Source organism: Etheostoma spectabile, unplaced genomic scaffold (genome assembly GCF_008692095.1).
Source record: "Etheostoma spectabile isolate EspeVRDwgs_2016 unplaced genomic scaffold, UIUC_Espe_1.0 scaffold00003809, whole genome shotgun sequence".
NCBI lineage: Eukaryota > Metazoa > Chordata > Actinopteri > Perciformes > Percidae > Etheostoma > Etheostoma spectabile.
In genome coordinates, this window is record NW_022603074.1 from 25,010 (window position 1) to 36,761 (window position 11,752).

The following is an 11,752-nucleotide window of genomic DNA, read 5'->3' on the forward strand; positions in this document are numbered from 1 at the left end:
AATTCGGCGTCTGCAAGCTGGAGAGACTGGCTTATTGGGAGGTAGGGGGCAGCAAAGTCAAAAACAACAGGGAGGTGATCCGAGATAGCAGTGTCGACTATTTCTGTGAGGGAAACTGAAATCCCATGAGAGATGACAAGTCAAGAGTGTGCCCATACTCATGTGTTGGTGCATTTACAGATTGAGTGAGATCAAAGGAGACTAAAAGGTCTTTGAATTCGTTGGCCAGTTGATTTGCTGCACAACAAACATGAATATTAAAGTCTCCACAAATCAGCACTTTATCAAACTTGGGAGAAACTCAACAAAAACTCTGAGAACTCTTGAAGGAAGTCCTTATTAGATCTGGGTGGGCGATAACTAAGGCACACAGCACAGGGCAGGTAAGGTTGATCACGAACAGCTGCAGTTCGAAGCTGGAGAAGTTATTGGCGGTTATCGTCCGGCATCTGAAGCTGTCCTTAAATATAGCAGCCAGGCCGCCCCCGCAACCGGCAGCTCGCGGGGTACTGACGAAGGAACAGCCGGGGGGGAGGAGCTCCGAAAAGGCGCTGTTCTCACCTGGTTTCAACCAGGTCTCTGTCAACAGGAGGAAATCCCAAAATGACTTTTTATGAATTTTTCGACATACTACACTATGACTTTTTATGAATTTTTGACATATTATACTATGACTTTTATGATTTTTTTGACATACTATAGTATGACTTTCATGATTTTTTTGTCATACTATACTATGACGTTTTATAAATATTTCGACATACTATAGTATGACTTTTTATGAATTTTTCGACATACTATACTATGACTTTTTAATGACATTTAATGAATTTTTGTCATACTATACTATGACTTTTATGAATTTTTTGACATACTACACTATGACTTTTATGTTTTTTTTCAACATAATATGACTTTTTTTGAAAAGGGGGAATTAGCTCAAATGGTAGAGCGCTTGCTTAGCATGCGAGAGGTAGCGGGATCAATGCCCGGATTCTCCAGAGGACTTTAGATTCTTCTTGTTTTACAACAAGAACTATAAATCTGGACTTGTTACTTATTAATATTGTTACTTGTTACTTGTTAATATTTCAACATATTATACTATGACTTTTTGTTTTTGTCGACATACTATCTATTACTTTTATGACTTTTTTGAGATACTATACTATGACTTTCATGATTTTTTTGTCATACTAAACTACGACTTTTACAAATATTTTGACATACTATACTATGCCTTTTTATGATTTTTTTGTTATACTAAACTCTGACTTTTAATGACATTTTATGAATTTTGTCATACTAACTATGGCGTTTATGAGTTTTCTACATGTTATACTACAACTTTTTATGAATTTTTTACATACTATACTCTGACTTTTTATTACATTTTATGAATTTTTGTCATACTAAACTATGACGTTTATGAATTTTCGACATACTATACTATGACTTTTTATGAATATTTTGACGTACTATACTATGAGTTACTACGAGGCTTTGAATTTAATTAATTTGTGGATGAAAATATATTTCAAACTGAATCATTGTTTTTTTGACACACACACACTCAAGCACCGCACACAAACAAGCACACTCACACGCACACACACTTTATGAATAACCTCAGATAGTTCAACCTGTTTTATTAGGAAGTTGTTTTACACTCTTTCAAAGTAAAACATTCCTGCAACAAAACCTAAATAAGGTGCTCGGGTTTGAAAACTGATGCAACAGAAAAATAAAAACAAAACTGAGTTCTTCTGTTCTCCAACAAGAAATAAGGAAGAATAAAAGGATCTGTCTCTGTCTTCACGATATCAGGTTGGCAATAATGAGCCAATCCCTTATTAAAATTTTTTATCAACACCCTTCACTCTTTGCAATTTTGCTCTGACATTGTTTATTTTAGAAAATTGTAACCAGCATTAAATGAGTAGTTTTAGGTCTGTGTGAATGTGGGCCGAGTATTTACCTCGGCTGAACTTGTGAACATCTCTTTGGCATATTCCCAGTCTGATCAAGTCCAGGTGCTGGAAAATCTGTGATTCACGTTTTGAGGGAATGGGATCTGCATGTGCTTTCTTACCAGAAAGTTTCTGGAGGTCCAAATGGCATCTTTGATGGCGGCCAGGGTGAGCCACTGATTTGCAAAGTTACATGCTGGTATCTGTTTCTTTGGCCTGACGGATGGACAGACGACCCAAAAGCATAATACTTCTTGCCAAGACATAACAAGAAACAAAAAAAGAGGCGGGGGAGACAGAGTTAAGCCCTGACACAATAGAGAACTACAGACAAAAGTTATGAAATAGTACCAAGTGTTACCAGAAGAGTTGGAAAAAAACTAGAACGTCCACAAGTACAAACCTTTCTTCAAGAACTCTTTATTGTGCTCACATTGGCCCTCATTTCTGAAACGTGCATACGACCTAAAACCGGCGTAGGACGGGCGTACGCCGATTCCTACGCAAAGTTTGGCAAAGTATGTGGAGTACATAAGTCTCCACATACATTGTTTTTATTAAGATTGAAGACCAAATTTTACGAAATTTTCCCAACCATCGATAGTGCTTTCGTAGCCTCGTTGGCGCATTAGGCAGCGCGTCAGTCTCATAATCTGAAGGTCGTGAGTTCAACCCTCACACGGGGCAGGTGTTTTAAAAACACAACTGATGCTGGAAATACAGCGACTTTCAGGTGGTTGAATACTGGCACAAGTACATGAATGGAAGTTGTGATTCTGTGGTTATTTCTGAGATTGAGACAAGGAAAGGCATTCTTGCATTCTTTAAGAGGGTGGGGAGGCGTCTACCTCAACTGGTTGGGGGTGAGAGAAAGAGACAGACAGAGAGAGAAGAGACATGGAAAATTGTAGCAGAGGGTGTCGAGCTGGGACATGGAGGCAGCAGGTGACTCTAACCACCGATCTAAACTCCTTAACAGTAGGAGTAGGGCAGGTCACCACTACATCGTAGTGATTTGTGATTATGCAACACGTTACCCAGAGGCTTTCTCCCTCAGAAACACCAAGGCTAGACAAGCGGCCAATAGTTTACTTCAACATTTTTCCCGGGTAGGGGTCCCCATAGAAATCTTAACCGATCAGAAAACTAACTCAACATTGAAGGAGATATACCCCCTGTTAGGGATCCGGGGCATTAAAACAACACCCTACATAGTTTGTGGCTTCATAAACAATATTGTATTATCTCATAGGTACTGGAAGCAACCCGTCTCCACCAGTGCATTTCTCAATGCCCAGATGTGTTACAAGATTTGCAGTGAGTGTTGTATTGTCCAGCAGGGCAACAGGTGTGTTACGTTTCGACTAGATTTACACCATAGCAGTGCAAGTGTGACGGTTGTGGGACTACTCTAATGGTCCTCTACAGCCAGTCGCTGAGTTGTGTATGTGAGGCTGCGTCTGCGTCTGCACATGGGAAAATCAAGTGAAATCAGGGCGAGTACGTCGACACCACGGAGACACAAACCCACAGCAGTTATCAGAAGTTCTGCTCATTTATTCTTAAATGTCTGTGATCGTATAGTGGATTTTTTTACAAGAATTATAACAAAAATGTTTCACAGTCATCTAAAATTAAATAAAATCCTAACCTCCCAAATTTCTATTGTATGCCAATACAATATTTTAAACAGTAGGCTACCACATCTCCAACACCAGAATACAGCACCTACATTAACACTATACATTTTCATTTAACATTGAACATACATAAAAGTCAACAACAAATTCAATAACTGTTACCTGCACATGGGAAAATCAAGTGAAATCAGGGCGAGTACGTCGACACCACGGAGACACAAACCCTACACACACACACATTGAGTTAGCCAGAAGCAATGTAAAGTTAGCTAACTTAACATTTGGCTCTAAATTCAAAGAATGCTTTCAAACGACGACAAACTAACGGCATTGAGCGCTAAAGTACAATACAAAAATAATACAATAAAATTAAACATTGTGTAGTGGCTTTAAAATGTTTTTTTAGCTAATATTGTCTCTGCAGCGTGTAACATGCAACTTACACAGCAGTTATCAGAAGTTCTGCTGTGGATTACCCATAATTCCCTATCTTTAACCCTGCGGCGCATGAGAAAGTGACACCAGCAGGTGGCGCTGTTCCCATATATGCAGGAATTTAACAACCTATTTACAACCCGTTACACAAGCATTTTGCCAAGGCTCACTTTCAGCCACCGCCATGTTTGAAACCATATACAACATACGGTACAACATTAACATTACATGTTTTACCCAGTTTTCTTCTTTTATTCTGTAGTATTTCAATTTCTTTGCGGTAAGTCATCCCAAAAGGATTAATAAAGATAAGTCTGAGTCTGTCTCAGAAAAAAGTCAACAAATCTGAAAATCTTCAGGGTATGTAGCTCAGTGGTAGAGCTCCTGCTTTACATGTTACATGTTACCCTAAGTGCAAACAGCAGAGCAGAATAGCACAGCGGAAGCGTGCTGGGCCCATAACCCAGAGGTCAATGGATCAAAAACTATTCTCTACTAAATCCTATAGCAGAGGATGGTTCCTTGAACTTTCCCTGCAGTATAGCGACCCCTGCCGACCTATTCCTAAAACTACTCATCTCTTCCCCATGACTCCTCCAAAATGACGAGTCTGCTTCTGAAGCATGAGTTTCTTGAATAAAGTAAAGATTGAGTATGCTGAGATCGAGGTATGGTCACGTGACTGCATAACGACGTTTGATTGGTGAAACACAGTCATGTGGTAGAGCCTTCAGCGGAAGACTCTCTCTCTATAGCTCTCTCTGGAGCTGCTTGACAAAGATGGATGGATGGTTGGAACCCTGGTCACTAGCTCATTGTAATTGCATGACAGGCAATCCTGTAGGAGGCGCTGTAGCTTAGTGGTTAAAGCACCTGTCTTGTAAACAGGAGATCTGGGTCCAAATCCCAGCAGTGCCTCATTATCAGTTAATGTTTATGTTATCTGCACTACAAAGAGTGTATAGTTATTTTTGTTTTTTGTATAGTGCTTAACAAGCATATATATATAATTTTGCCCAATTTGTGGCGTGTGAGGGGCAATAAATATCTAAAGTGAAATGGATTGGACCCATTTTTTAATGCTTTTAAACCTTGTTGTGGGGCTGAATGTGGCCCCGGTGTACACCAGTACCCTGTGACATCACTGTTGGGTGGGGTTTCAGGTGCATGTGATGCTGACTGAGGTCAGAGGTGAAATGAACATGAACTTTACAGGCCAAGGCACTTGGGCGCTGACTGTGTGATTTTAACATCTTCGATGCTGCTGTAATAAAAATTAATACATTATTATTTGATATTAGTTGACTATATTGGGATATGCAACTGAAGGAAGAATCTTTATGCTTTGCATTTGGATGCTTTTGTTGTTTAGATATGGCTACATTCACATAAAGTATCCAAAGAGTACATACTGCACTCTGTCAGTTGCTTACAAAAGTTCCTCGTAGCTGCTAATCCAAGTTTATCTCCTGAGGAGATGATGACACACCAACAGAGGTAATCTCTGCAACAACAAGGTGCTGCTGGGATTTGAACCAGGATCTCCTGTTTACTAGACAGGCACTTTAACCAACTAAGCCACAGCACCTCCACGAGTACCATCCGTGTTAAGTCTTAATTTATTTGGTGCAGAGACTACCTCTGTTTGCGTGTCATCATCATGTCAACCCAACTCCCGTTAAGATACCCTGGTAGCAAATGAAAATGGCATGTTACATTTACACAGAAAACCCAATAACATGCCCACAAGGTGTTCTATTTGCCTGATAACTAATGAAATTAATTAATAAATGCACTACTTGGCTCCACTACAGTTCTGTGTAAGTCAACTGCTACATTTCACTCACCACAGAGTGAACTTTAACCAACTAAGCCACAGTACCTCTGGGGATGAACACGTTTCAGTAAACAACTGAACAGAGTACAGTGGAGTATTGTGCACTTCGGATACTTTAAGTGAATGTAGCCATGTTTAAACAACAGAAAAATATCCAAGATGCAAAGGCATATAGGGAAGGATGATATTTTGAGAAATTACAGTTTATTGGCGGTTGACCTCAACTGAGGAGGTAATAGAGCGGGTGGAAGGTGATTCTTCCTTCAGTTGCATATCCGATATAGTCAATAATATCAAATAATTAATTATTAATTTTCATTCCAGAAGCATCGAAGACGTTAAAAATCACACAGTCAGCGCCCAAAGTGCCTTGGCCGGTAAAGTTCATGTTTATTTCACCTCTGACCTCAGTCAGCATCACAACCTCCCCAAGTGATGTCACAGGGTACTGGTGTACACCGGAGCCACATTCAGCCCCAACAAAACAAGGTTTAAAAGCATTAAAAAATGGGTCCAATCCATTTCCCTTTAGATATTTATTGCCCATCAACAGGCCACAAACTGGGCAAAATTAATTATGGTTGTTAAGCACTTTAGCAAAAATAAATAACAAATATATACACTTTGTAGTGCAGATAACATAAATATAACTGATAATGAGACATTGTGGGATTTGGACCAGGATCTTCATTAAGTGATAACTAGGCACTGTGGGGATTTGGACCCAGGATCTCCTGTTTACAAAACACACGCTTAACCACTAAGCTACAGCGCCTTCTACAGATAAGCCTGTCTTGCAAGAATACAATGAGCTAATGAACAGGGTTGCTTCCATCATCCATCATTGTCCAGCAGCTCCAGTAGGGGACCCTACAAACTCCGGCAAATGAAAACAGCTGGACGTGTCCTTGAGCGACGCATCGGACTTACTGTTGATAGGCAGGCCTACCGAGAACAACAGAAGTTTATGCAAGGACCTTGAGAGATTGAGAGACTTTCCCATCATGCCATTTCATGGAAAGCCATGGAAAGCATAAAACACAGTCCTAATTTAGCCTCCTCAACAGTCAACATAGTGTTGCTGTGTGGCGGCGTGTCTGTTTTTTTTCTCCCATGTTAAAGTATTGACCAATACGGTAGGCATTCTAACCTCAGCTGACACTCTCACGCCATGCAGGCAGGTGTGCAGGAGCCTAAGCTTCCAAGGTAAGACTGAAATTCATGATAATAAAACCTTTATAATCTTCACACTAAAGTTGCAAAAAAACACTCCAATAAAAGGCTTTATTCGCTTTACATGGACACATGTAATGTTAGGGTACAAATACAACATCACATGTCACTTTAGTGATCTAAAAAAATCAGGCAATAACTGGTTGCACACGTAAGTATCAGCAACCATGTGGTAACACTTCATACCGTGATATGCCAGGCACTGCTGGGATTTGGACCCAGGATCTCCTGTTTACGAGGACAGGCGCTTTAACACTAAGCTACAGCGCCTCCTGCAACTAAGCCCGTCTTGCAAGAATACAATGAGCTAGTGAAAAGGGTTCCTCCTTCCATCATCTTAGTCCAGCAGCTCCAGCAGGGGACCCCAAACTTTCCTTTGCCGAGCCACATCAACCAGCTCCAACTGGGGGATCCCGAGGCGTTCCAGGCCAGGTTGGAGATGTACTTTCTCCACCTAGTCCGGGTCTTCCCGAGGCTCCTCCCAGCTGGACGTGCCTGGACCAGTTCTACGGAGAACCTAGGAGGCATCCTTACCAGATGACCCAACCACCTCAGGTTTACACCCAAGTACCCCATAATGGCCATGCATCCTGTTCATCCCCGGAGGTGCTGTGGCTTAGTGGGTTGAGTGCCTGTTAGTCAGCAGAAGTGCCTGGGTTCAAATCCCAGCAGCACCTTGCTGCTGCAGAGATTGCTGTGTTTACTTTTCATCCCCAGACTTGTTTTTAAGTTGCCTGCTAATCAGATGTTGTTGTGGGGGGGGCATAAGTCTAACTCAGTGGTGAGTGAAATGGAGCAGTTGACTGACACAGAACTGTAGTGGAGCCAAAGTAGCGCATTTATTAATTAATTTCATTAGTTATCAGGAAAATAGAACACCTTTTGGGCATGTTATTAGTGTTTCTGAGTAAATGTAACATGCAATTTTTATTTGCTACCAGGGTACTTTCACAGGGATTGGGGTGATGACGACACGCCAAAAGAGGTAATCTCTCCAACAACAAGGTGCTGCTGGGATTTGAACCCAGGATCTCCTGTTTACTAGACAGGCACTTTAACCAACTAAGCACAGCAAACTCCATAAGTAGCTACCTGTTAAGTCTTAATTGTCTTTTACCTTGTATAAGCTAAACATACAGTACACTGACTGGCAGTATGGGAGTAATGGCTTAGCTCGCCTAGGCTTGGCGGATCAATCCTATCCAGTCAGTCGCAGAAGAGTTAGAAGTACCTGGCAAGTCTCTCCCTTCAGCAGTTTGAGAACGCCACCACCTCCTTCCCATTGGTGCTGATCATCCACATCTCACCCCATAGAGCCAGTGAAGCTCGGTCACCAGATGGACACTCACCATTTGAACCAGACTGGGGGGGAACGTTTCAGAGCCAGCACGGATCATGGAGCAACAGCTACGGCCGCAACAGTACCTGTTCCTTCCAACATGGAGCTCTTCCAGATTGTTGAGAATCTCTTGCAGCTGGATGTGCTGCACACAAAAATGAGAGAAAAGTGGTAACCAGGTCAAGACAAGACCAGGAGGCAGTAAGTCTGCTTGAAGAGAAGACTACGCGTTGTGGAGGTGGACAGAAAACTCTGCTATGCTGTAACAGTTTCCCTAACTACCCGGTAGGGAAAAGTACAACGCATATAAATTTAGGTAATGGGTGGATCTCTCTCTATTGGCTATAATTAAACATATAAGTTCAGATTTTTTTTTTTTTTTTTTTTTTTTTAGATTATTTTGGGGCATTTTAGGCCTTTAATGAGAGGACAGTTGAAGATATGAAAGGGAGAGAGAGGGGGAGTGGACATGCAGCAAAGGGCTCAGGCTGGATTCAAACCCGTATATCCAACGCCATCACCCAGACATGCCAATCACTGGAACGAGACAAAAAAAACTGTCCAGCGTCTCCTCCCTACAGTGCTTAACCAGCCTTTAGACACAAATAGGGCCAAAAAATCACTGAATCAATCAGGATTTCCACATCACCTTCAAGCCCCGTATCCACTCGTAGAGTAACCTGGCTTCAAGTATTTGCTGTATGTACGCAAACCTCGTTCCAACATGCCATCCCGTCCACCGGGACTTCAGTGTACCGTTCCACCCTTTAATACATGTCAATCAAGCTAAGCTGTAAAGGCCATACAGTCTGATTAGTTAAGTGGAAAACACCTGTGGGAGTGGAACATGGATGTGTAGAGATGGGCTTTCAAACAATGTACCTTTTTGACATGTCAAAGTAGGAAAAGCAAAGGTAGAAATAAAAATGAATTATGGCTTAACTCAGTTTACGTTTTTACACCGGACATAAGGCATTACAAAGTCAAGAAAGTAGGTGTTAAACCTTTCAAGAACCTTGTCCAGCATGGACTGGACATTCATCAAGACTGACTATAACTTCAGTTAAATAGAAAGCTTAGTATGTTTTATTACTCTCACACGTGTTAGTTTTCCACATATCTGCTACTACCACTCTGAACATATTCCCTTCTTCAATGCTCCATAAAGAAGCAAAGAACGATCATCAATGACAGAGAACATATGAAGTGAATCATTAATCTCTGTCAGCCTCACGCTCAGAAAGGAATATCACGACTCATCATCGTGGTCAGCGAGACCAAAACACTTTAGAAACACATTCCTCAAGTCAGAAACTCTAGAAATGATCCCTGAAAGTATAGTCTTGGTTAGACTGGGGGGGGGGGGGAAACTGCATCTCATTCACTGCAGAGTGATTGTCACTCAGGGTTCAGAGGGACAGAAGCTATCGTTACGTGCTCCAGATGACTCTGAGGTGAGAAAATCTATTTAGATCTTTAGAAGACCGATATGTAGATTGAATTAGATTTTCAGTCACTGTTGTCTCAATACTTCAGTGTCAGCCTACTATTCTCTCCAAGAAATGCTCCAGTCCTTTCTTTGCATTAATTGGTCTCAGAATGTTGCGGGTTAACCACCACTGTTGATTATTGGGTACAAAAAGCACTCAAGATAGTATATATATCATTTTTTAAATGTCTCCAAATAATGTTAAAAGTTAGTTTTTGGTCATTTTTAGTATTCGCTGGTTTAGTAAGTCAATTCGGCGATGACGTCACACTGGGGAGCGAAGTCTCAGCCTGGCACTAGAACTACGGCGACTGACTGGGATGAGGAGAGAGGAGGAAAAGCCAGCAGCCAAATAATTACGAAATAACGAAACGGGCATATTTGTGTTAACCATGACATGTGGGACAACAAGGGACGGTTGGGTTTAGGAAGCAATAACGGCATTCTTTTTCCCACAGCCTCTTTTTAGAAGCGTCGGTAGCTCAGTCGGTTAGTAGAGCGTCAGACTTTTATTCTGAGGGTCCAGGGTTCAAGTCCCGTTCAGGCGTGCAGTTGCACATTTTGCTTGATGCCATGATAAATTGTACACTTTGGCAATCCTTAACACTTTCAGACACTGTATCATTTAAGTAACATGCACAAGTCTTTAAAAAGAAATGTGACTGTTTTTATGCAGGTTTGCATCATAACAATGCGGGTGCTATCTCTAAATGACAATGGGCAACCTACATCCATCTGATGGCACCCAAATCTCTGTGCTGATCTCCCTGCTTGGATGGCAAGTCATCTGGTGGATTTTTTCCGTCAAGAGGAAGCTGATCAAGAGGGAGAGTTGTTTTATGTACCAACTAGCAGTAAAGTTTATTTGTCTGGAGCCATAAAATTGCATTAGGTTATCAACGTTTTCAGCGAAAAAGAAAACCACAGCTCAAGTCCCTGGTAAGGCAACAGCTTGATTCTGGGATATGTTGAAGGTGCTCGCTATTGTCATCTGTCATGCAGGTTTGCTGGATGTTCACAGTCTGCTAGTGGCCATGATGAGTTGTGACTTTGAGCTTTTTAATTAACCTTTTGGCCAATTTTCAACCGTTTGTGCAATAACATTTGGTGTTGCATTGTGCAAATTATGGTCTACCCTCCTGCTGTCCAGAAGACTGTGATCATGGCAACAGCTCAATGGTCTTCATTTACTTGCACTTTAATCTGTAGTTCAGCAGATGGTTTTTTCCACAGTCACTTGCTTTGAAGCCTGGGTAGCTCAGTCGGTAGAGCATCAGACTTTTAATCTGAGGGTCCAGGGTTCAAGTCCCTGTTCAGGCGTAGAGTTGCACATTCTGCTAGATGAGTTGTCCATTTGAGTTGCTTGTATGGACATGGACAAATTCAGATGCTATCAATCATGTGTGTTCCATGCGCAAGTCTTTAAAAGAGTCGTATATCATAACAATGTTGCTGGTAAGTCTAAATGAACAACCTATGGGGAACCTACATCCATCTTGCTAGCACCCAAAAATCTGTACACCTCGCTTGGATAGTATGTCCAAGGACATACAACCATATGTTCTATAACCTTTTCATTGGTTTGCTACGACTCTTAAATAATTCTTTCATTGTATCAATCTCAGAAATAACCAAAGAATGACAATTTCATTCATGTGCTTGTGTTCAACCACCTGTCACTGTAGCGCAGTAGTGTTTTTTAAAACCACTGCACCGTGTGAGGGTTGAACTCAGACCTTAGATTATGAGACTGACGCGCTGCCTACTGCGCCAACAAGGATATGCAAAGAGCATTGTAATGGTTGGGAA

General features: G+C 41.4%; 3 non-coding genes across 3 annotated transcripts; 2 read left to right on the forward strand and 1 right to left on the reverse strand.

The window, feature by feature from the left end:
• Window positions 1-4,891: 4,891 nt before the first annotated feature.
• Window positions 4,892-4,963, forward strand: trnat-ugu (transfer RNA threonine (anticodon UGU)). Its single transcript has one exon. It is a non-coding gene; the product is annotated as a tRNA-Thr (tRNA).
• Window positions 4,964-9,582: 4,619 nt separating this feature from the next.
• LOC116676826 (small nucleolar RNA U3) lies at window positions 9,583-9,799 on the reverse strand. Its single transcript, XR_004328833.1, has one exon. It is a non-coding gene; the product is annotated as a small nucleolar RNA U3 (small nucleolar RNA).
• Window positions 9,800-11,190: 1,391 nt separating this feature from the next.
• Window positions 11,191-11,263, forward strand: trnak-uuu (transfer RNA lysine (anticodon UUU)). The gene has a single exon. It is a non-coding gene; the product is annotated as a tRNA-Lys (tRNA).
• Window positions 11,264-11,752: the final 489 nt, after the last annotated feature.